We start from the raw sequence: 14,364 nt of genomic DNA on the forward strand, positions 1-14,364 counted from the left end.
GTTGATCAATCTGATTTGAAAACTTTATTTTGCTACCTACAAGTTTCTTGGCTATGAGATGTAAGAAGTGGTCCAGCACCCACTTCTTTACCCTCCTGCCTGAGTGCCTCATAGAACCTTCTTGGTAGCTGCCTGGAAGGAAGTATCTCTTATTCTCTGGTTCATGTATGAGTTCTTCTATGTTACCACACAGGAGACATATCTTGAGTCTTAAATGAGCTATGAACTCCACTTTTGAATATCCTGGTAGCTTAGAAGCCTATGGAATAACAGCAGCCTTCATAGTTCACCTCATTGTCTGCCTTGGTAGTCCTGTTATGGCCATGTGTGAATAATACTGACAGCAGAAAAGCACATTATTTGTTAAAAATAATTGCATATAGCGTATAAAGCCAGCTTTTCAATTGAAAGAGAAATACTTACTCTAGTGGCAGACATACATACAGCAAGATCTACTCTATTATAATGTGTCTTGTCCACTGTCTCTGAATGCAGAGTACTCTCTGCAGGGATGTGAAGGACGGGTACCACAATTAATGTGACTCAGAAAATGGAGATCTCGAGACAACTTATTATTTATAAAAGGGAATGAAATAAAACAATTTCTCTATAACATGGGCTATGAGACAGAAAAAAAAATTAATGGTCTGACATTTTGTTCTCTCAGGCATTTTCTTTTCTAAACATGCAGAGATATTATAGATGATGGAGGTAACTGCTAGCCCTTTTGTGATCTTTCCACTTGGTTTTCACTCTGTGATTTGGCGGTAGGGAAGCAGTTCTACACACATATTAGGCTAGATAGAAGGTTCAGAAGAACTAGAGGAAAAATGCTGGAAGTAGCAGTACTAGAATTTGTCCTGCAATAGGAACAGTGTTTGGCCTTTCTGCCTTTGAAAAATCTGTGGGGAGAACCTTTGTACTATGATAGTGCATGATTTTAATGGCTTACCTTTACTAGGATAAAACCTGATTGAGGCTGGGCTTACACAGAAAAGGTTGTCCTTGAAGAGTTTTCTGGTGTGTTGTTATAGTTTCTGTTTATCTGTGTGGTCTGGTCTTTTTGGTGTTTGTTTTTTTGTTGTTGTTTTTTGTTTTTTGAGGTAGGGAGGGAGGGTTGTGAATTTTTTTTTTGGGTGGGAGGACAGTTGTTCTTTGTTACAGCTGGAATATGTGTGTCTGTTTTTTAGCAATAGACAGTTAATGAATCAGTAAGTCCTGCAAGTCTTTTCCTTGTTTTAGCACAGACTCTCTGTGTTTCCTTGGCATTCAGTACCAAGTCAGAGACACCTCCGATCAGATACAATTTTCTATATATGAATTATTGGCTTGGATAAAATCCCCCCACATTCAGGGGAGAGGAATAGACACTTTCAAGTAGCAATTCTTTTCCATATTTTGGACGAATTGCCCCCCCCCCAAATGATTATGTCTTTCCAGTTCTACTGCAGAGAACCTGGCATGATTACAAGTGTAAATACTTTTTCTGTCTTAAATAAGAAATTATATCCAGGTTGCGTGCCAGCCTATTATGGAGTCCTCAGTGGCAAAATCCTGCTCTAGAGCAGTTTGAAATGATCTACATTTTCCATTCTCTTTGTAGCACTTTCTGTCTTACTCTTTGTCTCCAGTTTCCAGACAAAAGAGGTAGGATAAATGTTCCTGAATGTTTCTGCTGGCTTGACAGCTCAATAAAAGTATGATGAACCTGTTTGAAGAGCTTTTTTTTTCCTCTATACAGGAATCAAACTAATCTTATATTAAAGCCTTATCACAAAATAAAAGAATTGCCACATGGAGTTAATCAGGAAGCACTATTCTATTTTTAATTCACAGTCTACTTGAAATCATGTTAAATTGAAAGGATTGATTAAACTCTAGATAAAAGCATCTACATTTTTATCTAGCTATGGATATCTTCATGTGTCTTGGTGTGATAGATTGGCATTTAAGAAAACAAAGGGAAACACCTAAGGAAGTTAAAACCGCTGGAGGCTGATGGGAGTTTGTCTCGTAGCCAACAGCTGGCCATTTCTAAGAATTGACAGCAGTTTTAACCATTGAAAAGTGAGATCAACCTGTGAACACCACCTTAAGACCTAAGCCTGGGAATTTCTTTGTCTCTTTGTTTCCTGGCTGTGAAAGGTAACAGAGCTTTAGCTGATTTCCCGTTCCCCTGGCCAGGCCATGCGGCCCAGGCAGGGGCTGGGCTGGGCCCAGCGGCTCCCGGCCGGGAGATGGGGCCTGCGGGGCTTGCCCCGGGCTCTGGCCGGGCCAGGCCGCTCCCTGGCTCGGCTGCAGTTTTTGCTGTGTCTGAATTCACCAGAGACTGACGAGTAAAGAAAGAAAAAAGGTCTTGAACTGCAGCAGGCTGAGACAGTGACCACACTCTCCAGAGCAGCCATGAAGAATCTTCCATCACAGACATCTCCAGCCACTGCTCCGTCAGAGATCACAGAACCATCTACAAAGCCTGGGCAAGATTTTAACCTTTTCATTACCCAGATGAGACTTGCAGATTAATCCTTTTTTTCCAGAGAAAGGAAAAGAGAGTAATCCACATGTAAAGAGACTTTATAAACTATAAGAGACAGTAAAGAAAAGAGTTAAGCTTCAGAAAAGGTAGAGGATAAGGAGATGCTTTAATTAAGCTGAAATATTTTTCTGTTGAAGCTATGGAGATGGACAATAATGTTCTGAAAAAACTCCTTTAATTCATGACAGAGTATATTGGGACGAATGGAGTGTTCAAAGTTTGGATTTTGAGCAAAAGGTGGAGTAATTATGATACAGTGAGGTGCTGGAACAGAAGGAGAGAAGTAATAGTTGAAGATTTGGGGCCTCTTGAGGCAAAGAGAAAACTTCTGTTTTCCAGGGAAGCTCACAGAGACAGATGGAGAGAACTTTTGTCTTTGAATAACTCATGCTTAAAAATGACATCCCTAGACTCATGACCCATACACACCTCAGAGTGATGTGAAATGGGAGGAGTGAACTGAGGACAGATTTCCGGGCAGCTGGCATCAGGAAAAAAAAAAAAAGCTATAACAGAAATAGCTTTCTTGTGAGAAACTCCATAGATTAGCAGAAGAAGACTTCTGTTTCTCTACAAAGACTGATGAAAAGACTAGCAGGAATTGGGGACTGTTTAAACACCAAAGTTACAAAGTTTTTGGTCTCTATGTTGTCATGTGAACAAGGAAATGGTTGCGTAGTGGGGGATAAAGGAGTTTTCTGGAAGTTTTTTCTGGTGTTCTTATTCTTGTAGTTTTGCTAATAAACTTTCTTTATTCCTTTTAAGTTTTAAGCCTGTTTTGCTCTTGTTCTAATCCATATCTCACAGCAAGAAATAAGTAAGTTTTCTAGTAATTTTTTTTAGTTAGTATTTTAAAACCACGACACTTGGGTGCAAGATCTGTCTTTGTTATCAGTGAATCCTGGAAAACAATTCAGTTGCTCATGAGTAATCATAATGATGATGATGATGATGATGATGACAATAATAATAATAATAATAGTAATGTATAATCTAGAGTGGAATAATTTCTCCAAGACTCTTAATTACATCAACTAGAGGATAGGCTAGAATATAAGGAGAGCTCAAAACTTATGTTAACTAGAGCACATCTACAAATAGATAATTCAAGCTTCTTACTTTACAACTGAATTTCCTTTTACTTGAAATCCCTCAGCTAAAAGGAGCCAACATACTCCTGAAGGTCAGATTTTCATGAATATTAGCGGTTCTAAATAGATGGTAAAGGAGTTCAGGGTGTTCCCCCACCAATTCATGACTGCAGATTGCACCCTTCAGGATGAACATAATCAGTTGCTGCTGCTTTTAGGTATCTTGAAAACAAAAATATTTTTAAGTACGTAATTTATCAAAGAATAAATAATTTTGTTGCCTATATAAACAGCACTGAAAATAGAAGGACTGGTGTATGAAAAGTTTAATTATTATTTAAGTGGATTGTGCTGAAATGTTTGTTGTTCAGAAAAATACTTCATGAAGGTAGTAAATGTGATTTCCTTCAGCTTTCTTACTCTCTGGTAACATTTGTGATTGAATTGACTGCAAAACATCGCTTTGAATATCTGACTAACCCTGCAATATAGATTGATTACTAGAACTCTGGGATTCTTCAGCAGTGAATTTACAAGATGAACTGTATGGAACACAGACTTAAATACCCTTGCTCAGGAAAGGTTTTTACTCTTTGTCTTTACTAGGCTATTGGGCACCTAATCAGTGAATAATTTACTGGGTTTTGCAAAAACTATTTGCCGTCTATAATACTGGTTTCAAACATGAATAAGTGGGTCTCCAAGTAACCTGATCTAGTGTAAAACATTACTGCTAATTGCAGGGCAATTAAACTAGATGCCCTCTAAAGATTCCCTTCCAACACAAGGTGTTCCATATTTCTATGATTCTATGATAAGTAAAATGAAAGAAAGAAAGAAAGAGATTTTGTTCATAAACATATCCCAGCCAATAGAGAGGAAAGTAAAATATTCCTTCCAGATTTCAAGGTGTTTGGAGAAGTAACATAATAGTTTTTATTTTCTGTCCCATAATTTTATTTTCTAGTTTAGGAATCACTAGGATCCACAATTATGTCAAGTAAACTTTAAAATTCTTTTCAATATTTACTATGATTACTTTATCATCTATGTTAATTTTTTAGCCTGAGGGTTTTTTTTCATCCTAGCTACTTTGAAGTCCTAAGTGAAACCGTTTAAATGGCTGGGCTGTGATCTTCATCCAAGTTTAAGATTATGTCAATGGCATTGTGCTTACCATACAAGCCATCTCAATTTCCCATCACACTTGGACTGGATGACCACTGTAGATCTTTTCCAACGGAAATCCATTCTATTCTATTCTATTCTATTCTATTCTATTCTATTCTATTCTATTCTATTCTATTCTATTCTATTCTATTCTATTCTATTCTATTCTATTCTATTCTATTCTATTCTATTCTATTCTATTCTATTCTATTCTATTCTATTCTATTCTATTCCATTCCATTCCATTCCAATCCATTCCAATCCATTCCAATCTATTATCTAGCATGATGTTTGTATTATGAGTTAATATTTAAATACTAATTTTTCATATCTATGTATAAAGTATAAAAATCACAACTTCACTGTCATCTGCAGAATTCTATCCCATTTTAATACTTTCATGAATGTTACTCAAACTTACCCCAAATGAGAATATAACTGTAAAAGATTGCTACTGAAACCAAAACTGTCCTCTACTGTATGCTGGTATTATCAGAAAATATGTGAGAAGGGCAGGAAACATTATATCTCAATTTGAAATGGCAGTTTTTTGCTATATTTTTGTATATTATAATTCTTATGGACGTGCCCTATTAGGTTTTTGGCATCAGACAAATGGTAGCAGTGGCATTTTTGAAAAGTAGGATTATTGACAAAGAGTCTGTGAGAAATTTAGAAGTTAAAGCCTTATCAACAGAAAACCTTCTTATCCATTTCCATAACTTACATGTTTTTTAAATTTTCTTATGCTGTTTTATCAGGTTCTGTGTTCTCCAGTTGTAGACAAAAAGGACACCATGCCAAACTTTATTTTCACCAAAGTGTTAGTGAGGCAGGTAATGGAATAATTTATCATATTTTGCTATTTATAAAAGATCAAATGATTTTGAACTCTCTGATGAATGTATTATCTAAAATCCTTTTCACATTTCCTCAAAGAAAGCATCACAGTGTGATAGATTCCCTGTGGCTTCTTATTAGCTAGAGAATTGAATTCCAGATGTTGTGTCCAATAACACATGAGGGAAATAATAATTATTTTCAAAACTAACTCTCAATCTGTTGCCAGTCATGGAAGGTGAAGTTGGCAGGCATCCTTTCTTTCTCATGTCCCCTCTTCAATGTGTGGGTACCACTGTCATTGCTGAGTCCACTGTGTTTCTTATGCTGACACAATCCTCATGAAAAATTGCAGACAAGGATTAAAAGGATGATCAAATGAATACATGATCATCCTTCAAAGAGCAAACTTACCTCAAAAGAGGTTGTGCTGTTTAATTTCACATTTGCAAAGGGCCCACTGGAAATCAATCATCCTTGGGTTGTTCCTAAGGCAGATGAAGGTCGCAGCCTTTAGTTTGTTGTTGGTTCAGTCAAATCGAGTCCCTGTATGGACTAGAGCTACCTAATGATCAGATGCATAAATTAATATTCCCCTATACCTAAAACTCTAGGAATGAAAAACAATCATTGCTAAAATGAGATTTAGAAATAACAAGCTATATTTTAGGAAACAGTGTAAGATTCAGCAGAGATAAAGATAAGACAGAGGCTAAAGAAATAAACCCAAAACTTTGGGGATCACAGAGATCAGCAGAGACATGCATTTAAAAGTACAATCCACAACAGTAGCCAGAGTCTCTCAATGGCAAGTTCACATCCAGTAGTCAGAAGTCATCAGACTTTTCACAGGCTATAGGTGTGCCTTCAGCACATTATTCATGTGGGTCTCTGGATCCTTCTTCTGCCATGCTCTTCATCCTTTCCTAATGTTCTCTGCTATTTCCACTCTGCAAGGTGGATGCCTTGTTGTAGAGTAGTGGAACCCCAGACCTGGAGTATTTCTGGAAGGAGGAGGATCTAACAGGCAATGATGACCATTAGTCTTGCCAAGAGACACCAAAATACAGCCTTTTGCGTAATGTGTCAAGTTGCACAGAAATCAGATAATTAATCTTTTTTGTTGCAGATAGTTGAGAGCTGTGACTCTACAACAGGTCAGTGCTTTTAAGATTCAAGACTGAAATTTCTTTACAGTACAGAATCCTAGAATCGTTTAGGTTGGAGAAGACATCTGGGATCATCAAGTACAATCCTTAAACTGGCACTTCCAGGCTCACCACTAAACCATGTCCCTAAGTGTCACACCTATACATCTTTTAAGTACCTCCAGGGGTGGTGCCACAACCCTAATGCCACTCTTTCCTTGCATATACCTTTTGGAGAGTGAGATAGCCGAATGAAGGACCTTGCTAGGACACCATTCCTCTAACACTGGTGTGCTACCCTCAGGCTTATCTCTAGTGGCCCTGGTTTTATCCCTTTCCCCCTTGATATCATGCTTTGAGATGAGGCATTTAAGCTCTTTGATTATTGGCCTGTGTGTGACTGTGCATGTAATGAGGAATTCTGTCTCTCTCTGAAGACAAAACCTCCCTTTCATTCCACATTAAAACAGAAGATGATCTCACTGTGGTTATGGTGCAGGGCTTGGTCTCACTGCACAGGCTCAGAAGAATCCCTGTACAGTCAATCCACCTGTGAACACTAGCTGTGAATTGCCACACTCACTTTACCTTTACAGATGCAGTTTCAGAGCCAGTGGCTGAGCAGCTGGCTGGCAAAATCCCTTCAAACACAAGTCTCTGCCCCTGAGTGGCACCAGTCACAGACTTTTCTGTCCTGTTCATGTTGTGGGTCTCCTTTTCAAGTGTGGGCTGTGGGCACAACTCATTTTAATGGCTACCAGCTCTCTTCTCTCTTTTTGTGTGAATGGCTTCTTTGAAGCAGTTCTCTGAGTCTGTAATTTTTCCCTGTGCATGTCCTGCACAATACTAGGCTGCAAGGTCAATCCATCTTTGCAGAAGTTTCTTCTCAGATATTTTTTGACTAAATTCCAATTCTAAGCAACCTGATTTTACTCCTGTCCTTCAGATACCTTGATTATTGCTTTTTCAGCTTTCTTTCATTTAATGGAGAAGATTGGTACCCTGTCCATTATGGCATAGATAGTGCCTGTCCCTTTTAATCTAGGGACAGTTTAGGAGCTTAAGTGATTTCAAAGCTGACTTTGGTGAAATTGGGGAATAAGCAAAGAAAAAAACCCCAAAACCACAACAAAAAACCCTCACCACACCATGAAGAAATGCATGACTGATAAGGGAATTTTGAACTCCACATCTTCAATTCCTCATTCAACTGAGATTGCCTGTATCTGATGCCTGAGATTTTGTGATACATATGGCCCTCTGTCAGTGGATGCCACATCCACAGACAGTTATTAACAAAGAGCTTGCCATCCAGTAGTAAAAATGATGGTCAACTCAGCAATATTTTCTCTGCATGCCACCATGATCTATTTGTTTTCAGAGATAATATCCTTTTAATTTTTTTGCTTTTCACTTCTGACTTTAACTACTTTATCGACAATTTAAAAAAACGAACTTTAATATTTTGTGACAGGAGCAGACAGAGGAAATTTTCTTTCCTTCTGAAACTGGGATTTAGATAGGACTCATGCTTTCTGGGGATTTCATAAATCCATGTCTTGGCTCCTCTTATGCATTCACACACTGGGCAGGCTGCTGGAAATTACAATGACATTGATCACTTTTGCCATGCCCTTGTGAGCCAGGAGAGTGTTGTTCTGGTCCTTCCTCTTTTCATTTGCCCCATCTGGTTTAATTTGAAAGGTGCCTAATGACAGACATTTTTTCTCTATGGATTCTTATATACTGTTGGTGCTTTGCAGATTCTGTGTTATGAAGATCTACTGCAGTCCTGTGAGGTAAGTACTATTATCACTATTCAAAAATGACAAGGGCTGAGGAAATGAGGTCTAATTTGTGACCTGACAAAGATCATGGTGGAGGTCTATAGAATAATTTAGAACGGAAAAGAAAAAAATCTCCCAGATTATGAGTTCTGTGTCTTTAACACAGCATGGATCTTTGACAGATGCAAATAACTCTCTAATGAGCTAAGGATCATTCTAGCTTTTGAAACAGAGAAAGAGTCCCAGTGAATCAGGCTAGTCCTCCATCTCACTCAGCAGCCTGTCTCTAAAAATTACCTTTAAGGATCTAATTCAGAAGCAGACACTGTAGTAAGATTTTTACTTATCCAATCACTAGAAAAAGAATTCTCCCAAACTTTTGTGGTGAATAAATAACTGAAGCAAAGTTTTGTGATGAACTGAGGTCTGAAGCATGACTATTTTTTCCAGAATTCTTTTTTGCTTTTAACAGTTACTGTTACAAAGCTGGATTTTAATGGTACCAGCTCACATCCAACCAAAACAGCTTGGTAACTATCATTGGTGGCAGCTGCAAACATATACTCAGATGTGTTAAAGACAAAACTATAAATTTGAATACCTAAATTTTACAATCCATCCTTGAAGCACTTAGTCATAGCTTGCACTCCTCAGAAGGCTTCAGGAAGGACGTACTACTCTCTCAAATTCTGGAGATGTGAATCAACCTCAGAAGAAATCTGCATGGATCTGATCTGTCTACAGTTTATCTAAAATGTCATTGGAGAATCCAGAAGTGCTCCTCTTCTCAGACACAGCACAATTATGTATCATACATATATTGTTCCCGTGCTCAAGAACCATTTTCTGGGGGCTAGGCCAAAACTGTGCAGGGATCTCTTAAAGGATACAAAGATTCTTTTTCTGCTCCCAATGCCAGATGCATTTTTCACTTGTCAGTCTATTATGGGAAGGGAGAGAAATGTGCACCTAAAAACAGTAACAAACTCCTGCCAGTGATAACCTCTCCCCTGAATACATTTCTCAGACTAGATAGTAACAGTGAGAATAAACTTTTAGTAATGCTGTTCAATTCAGTGCTGGTAAGTTCTATAGAGCAGAACGTGGTTTCTACCTTTTTTCCATACCACCCAGCTCAGGAAGGACCACTCTGACAAGTGAATCTAATCAATGCTATACATGCATTTTGTCTCAATTAAGAAAGATCAAATTGTATCCTCCTGAGGACTCTGATTTTAATATATTAAAAGATACATGATTTTTGAACTTGATATAAAGTAATGCATCTTTGGCCCATCAATAATACACCACGTGTAAATTAGTGTCTGAATTAATGTTGTGCGGCTTCAGTGAAAAAAATAGCAATGGCTTTATTATGTAATAAAATGTCCTTAATTGTTGGACTACAACAGCTTTAAACCATACCATTATTTTTGGTAACAACCTCTGCCTTTTTATTGATCTCAAAATGTTATCAGTCAGAGCCAGATTGAAAGTAAAACTGAAGAATAACATTACAGGGCTGATGCAATTGAGTGAAATAAATTGATGCTGGCCTGGCTTTGAATTTAAAATGAAATGTAATTAATGAGAAGATTTACTGAATAATACATTTCCAACTTTTGAAGCCAAATGTTCTCACTCAAAGCAATAAAGCATTACATACAATTTAGCTGTATTTCTCAAACCATGAATGGCTTGTTTTCAAGCCTCATTTTGTTTGCTTGTTTGTTTGCTTTCTTGTGGCTTAATTAAGGAGCATCTCAAGGTACAGTTTGGAGCTATTCTAATGTCACTAAGCACTCAGAAATTGTGGTAGGACTGGAGACTGTGATGGCAAGATGCTATTAAAACCTTTTCTTGCTCCCATCTGTTTAAATGCAACTTATGGATTTGAGATTCCACCTTAAAACACTCATGTTTCTTTCTGTGGTGTTGTTTTTGGTTTTGTTTTATTTGTTTGTTTTTGGGGTTTTATTTGTTTGTTTTGTTTTGGCTTTCTATCCTAGGGAGAATTTTAGGAGCTGGGAAAACATTACTGGGGAATGCTGACTAGGGGCTGTGATTTCCTTCCCAGTCCAGATCCTCCAGGTTCATCCACAAATCTGGAAAACAGACATATTTACAGAAGAAATTAATTGAGTAACTAGACTACCCATGTCCTCAGCTAATTTCTTAAATCAGCTCATTGGTCTGTAATCCTTCAGGGCTGGACCTTGCATCTTACTATGTCCTTAGCTCTGTCAGAACAGAAATGGTAATACTGAACTAGTTTAGGCTATAAATATGTAGAGCTTATACAATGACATCCAGTTTAATGGCATGAAAATAGCTATTTTGGGAGGCTATCGTGAAATCCATCATCAAGGTTGTCTTCTACAGCTTTATATGTAACAATATTGATATTCCTGGTAACTGAATTTGCTCTGTCTCACTTACTCCCTCTTTCACTCTTCCCCGGGAGCAACACTGCTTGTGTAACTTTCCAATCATTCAAAAGTTTTCAGGTGTAGGCAAGCAAACAAATATTTAAAATATAGAATGAAAATGGTAACACAATTCACCTCAATTATTCACCCCAACCTGATCAGAGTGGGTCTTTTATTCTGAGGATGTAAGAATAAGTGTGGGTGTGCCATAGTAGTGGGAAGTCTAAGTCAAATTGCTGAGTTAAAAGTGAGAACCAGTGTGGAGAATTGCAGAAAGATTGTTAGAGACTGAAAGACTTGGTGATTAAGTGGCAGATGAAATTCAGAACAGATAAATGTAAAATGACATACATGGGAAAAAACAATCCAAACTTCACATATAAAATGATGGGCTCTGAGCTAACTGCTATTACACAGAAATGAAATCTTGGGGTTATAATACATAGTTTTATTGAACTAGGTGCCCAGATCTAGTAAAAAAAATGCAAACTGAATATTAAAAATTGTTACAAAAGAGAATAAAACAGATAATATTATATCACCATGCAAAGTGCTGGTGTGCCTGCATCTTAAATCCTGTGTGCAGTTCTAGTCTCAGTTTCAAGGGCATAATGCTCCCAGAAAAGGCCAGGTGAACAGTAGCTCAGGTAATCAGCGGTGGGATGCAGATTGCACATGAGAGAAGATTGAACGGGATGCAGCTCTTCAGGGAAAAACAGTGGAAATGCAGGGAGAGCTGTATAAAGGCTGTATAAATTCTTGTGGGACACACAAAGGGCTTATAGGCAATAATTTTCCACTGTCTCTACCCACAGAGAACCTAGAAACTTCAAGTTAAGGTGGTTGGTAGTTTCATAGCAAACAAAGCAAGAAAATATTGCATTGATCTCTGAAATTCCCTGTTGCAAGTGGCTGTGTGTGTTGAAGCTGTGCATAAATAAGACGACTAGATGAGAGTTGTAACAATAATAATAACAACAATATACTGAGAGCTAATGAGCTCAGACAACAGGTCTGGCTCAACTGTCCCTAAGCTGCAAATTTTTAATAGCAGAGGACTGTTCTGGCATATCTTATTGTACAGTCTCTGTCTCTGTATCCTCCCTGCAAGGAAGCTGCGCTGGCTATCTCTGGTGACAGGATACTAAGGCAGCCGACCTGGGCAGCTGCCCTCTCGTCTGTGCTTATTCTGTGTCACAACCCATCCATCCTCAGTCATCACTATTGCATGTTGGACAGCACTGATGGCTGCAGAGTTTAAAACTTCCCTGTCTGCCTTGCTAAGGCTCATGCTGTTTCCACCTCAGGACACAGCATCCAGCCTCCACCACAGTTTCAGTTCAACTCATACATTTCTTTATCTAAATCTGGATTTACTTTGGCCATTAGAGAGATAGAGTTTGGACAACGAGATGAGATTAAAACCTGAAAGATTAGTAAACTGCCAAGGTTCAACAGAGCTCAGCACTTATGTTATCTCTCTCCACAAGCTGTCTGGTCCTGCTTATCCACACAGAAAATGTAAATGCATCTTTCTAAAACAATGAAGAGAAGAAATTAGCAAAGCTCACTACTTTCTCTCTGGCTGAAGATTGTAGATTGGAGAAAAATGTCTAGGTTCAGCAGGTAAAATGCAGCTGAAAAAATTCTCCTTTTTCTGTATTTCCTCAGTGTTCTCCATTCCTTCCTGGTAGTCTTTCTGCCATCCACCCACTTCTTTAAGTTTCTTATCTGTTTATTCTTGGATTTATCACTGCAAAGTCGAATTCTCCTTTACAGTAGAAGTGGTAGAATCCCAGCCTGCACTAAAGAAGAAAAAAATACTATTCAATTTGTTCAGAACTGCTGTGCAAATAAAAACAAAAAGAAAATGACTGATTAAAATGAAACTCACAGCAGTAGATTTTTGCATTGAGTTGAAATTTGTTTCTCCCGAAGCATACTGTCTGAAAGTTTCTGTCTGTTTATCAGCTGAAGTACTTCTCTTACTCTGGAATTTATCTGAATTCGCACTTGTCAGCTTAAAGATGACTGAGGGCTAAATTCTGTCCTATTTTATTAAGTTTTGATTAAGTAGCAATGCAGTAAGAAGAAATGACATGTCTTCCCACTTACTTGGTAGGCTCACCTGTAATTTGGGGCAGTCTCTTTCAAGAGTGGGAAGAAGAGGATGCTTTCTTGTTTCTTTTATTATGTTTGAATAAAATATGGTTCCAAATATGCTTGCTACAAAGTTTTACAACTAAAGTTTAAAGCAAGCATTCCTGTTTTCATGTATGACTTCATCTTCACTGTGTAAATGAACACCTTACAGTTAAATTAAATATCAAGTATATACATAGACCTTGCTTTCATCTTTGAAGATGTCCAGATACTTGGAATGACAAGGTAAAGACCCAGCCAATGAATCTGTCTAGCCTGGTACTCTGTCCTCAGAAGTGACAACAGAAGATGCTGTTGAGTGATAGCATGTGAGCCTGGCCACCTTCTGCAGTCCTTCCCCCTCATATTCCCTGTAACAGCTGTAAACATTGGATAGGCATGCCTTCCTGTTTCCTACCTTTGTTTATTGATGTCCTGGCTGTGAATTTGCCTAAACTTCTTTTGAACCTGCTGATGCTACCTGGCTCCTCCCTTCTGCAACAACAAATTCCAGACGCATGTAAAGAACATCTTTTATTTATTTTAAATTGCCTCTTGTCAGTTTCCATGAAAAAATTTCCAGTGTTTCCTGTGTTTCAAGTACAAAAGGATTCCTAAAGGACAACAGGATTCTTCATCCTGTTGTCCTGATGCAGCCAGCATCTTGAGTAGAGAAAACAACCTATTTGCAGACGTGTGAAGTATTGAGACAGTTTATAACTAAAGGAAAAGCTTGTGAAGTGTAACCAGAAGTAACAAGCTACACATTGTGTTTCATATCTGTGTATCCACTTTCAATCACATTTATTTCTTAAGTTTTTCACCTTAATAAAATAATTTTTTCTTTCCTTTTAATTGATGGTCTATTTTTCAGAGTAATTTTGACAGCTGGAAGAAATTGAAAGTGTTCCATTCTTCCAAGAATAGAGTCATCAAAGGGAACAGACTCCTCCGTCCTCACAATGCCTTGAGTTTCCCACATAGCACCACTAACTTCATGTCAAATTTGTGAATGCTCCTCCAGTAAGCTGTAAAAGCTTTTGGAAGGATTGATATTGTAGCTGTCTATTTAGGAAAAGTGTCTTTTGATGTCAAGTCTTAACCAGATTATTGTTGACATCCAGCAGAACAAGAGGTATAATTTCTTAAACCTCTGAGACAAGTATACATTGCAAGTACAGTCTTTCTATCATTTAAGCATCTTGGAAGGGACAGCATGAG

General features: G+C 37.9%; 1 long non-coding RNA gene across 1 annotated transcript; it reads left to right on the forward strand.

Annotated features, from left to right (window-relative positions):
• The first annotated feature begins 2,221 nt into the window (after positions 1-2,221).
• Positions 2,222-12,872, forward strand: LOC147654289 (uncharacterized). The gene is made up of 4 exons (XR_015284882.1): positions 2,222-2,622; positions 5,559-5,633; positions 6,767-6,794; positions 8,549-12,872. It is a non-coding gene; the product is annotated as an uncharacterized LOC147654289 (long non-coding RNA).
• The last annotated feature ends 1,492 nt before the right edge of the window (positions 12,873-14,364 follow it).

This window comes from Cyanistes caeruleus, chromosome 3 (genome assembly GCF_971803275.1).
Source record: "Cyanistes caeruleus chromosome 3, bCyaCae1.hap1.1, whole genome shotgun sequence".
NCBI classification, from domain to species: domain Eukaryota; kingdom Metazoa; phylum Chordata; class Aves; order Passeriformes; family Paridae; genus Cyanistes; species Cyanistes caeruleus.